Consider the following 673-nt stretch of genomic DNA (forward strand, 5'->3'; position numbering starts at 1 on the left):
TGGAACGGTTTCGTGAAGCTTTACCTGAACGGCACGCGACTTTGTCTGGCGAGATTTATCGTTACCGGTTCTACCTTCAACGTGTATTTTTCTACTGGGTTTTTGGCGACTATTCGAAAATCCTTCTCTAGGATTAAAGTATATGCATTAACACGTGTCTAGTATCGGAAGTATAGTCTATGCCTGAAACGATCAAAAATTTCAAAATTGATATATTTTTGATGATTTTTTAGTGAAACGTGGCGTCTAAGCTGTCACGTCGTGACAACATTTGCTTGCGTAAGATAGCTCCTTTAGTCACAGAATATAAGTTTAGTTTTCGCACCTCATCATATGCATATAAATTATACATCATATACTCATCATCTACATACAGATATATACTAGTAGATACAGATTCTTTGATCCATTCTTTGGAATAAACCAAAATCGAAGACGAGTCAAAACACGTACAAGCAAAGCTGCTGTCAAAAATTAACTGAACATTCAACACGGCCTAACTTAATGGCATAAGTGAGAGACATGAGTACCCACGTCACAAAAAAATCGAAAATCGAATACACATAACCCGCGGAAATTGAAAATTCGAGATACTTTTCGAACAGACCTCGTATTTATATGTGAGGTAAGTATTAGGTGTACAAAAAAGTTCTGAGCTTTAGATTTGATACAA

Source organism: Trachymyrmex septentrionalis, unplaced genomic scaffold (genome assembly GCF_001594115.1).
Source record: "Trachymyrmex septentrionalis isolate Tsep2-gDNA-1 unplaced genomic scaffold, Tsep1.0 scaffold196, whole genome shotgun sequence".
Classification (NCBI taxonomy): domain Eukaryota; kingdom Metazoa; phylum Arthropoda; class Insecta; order Hymenoptera; family Formicidae; genus Trachymyrmex; species Trachymyrmex septentrionalis.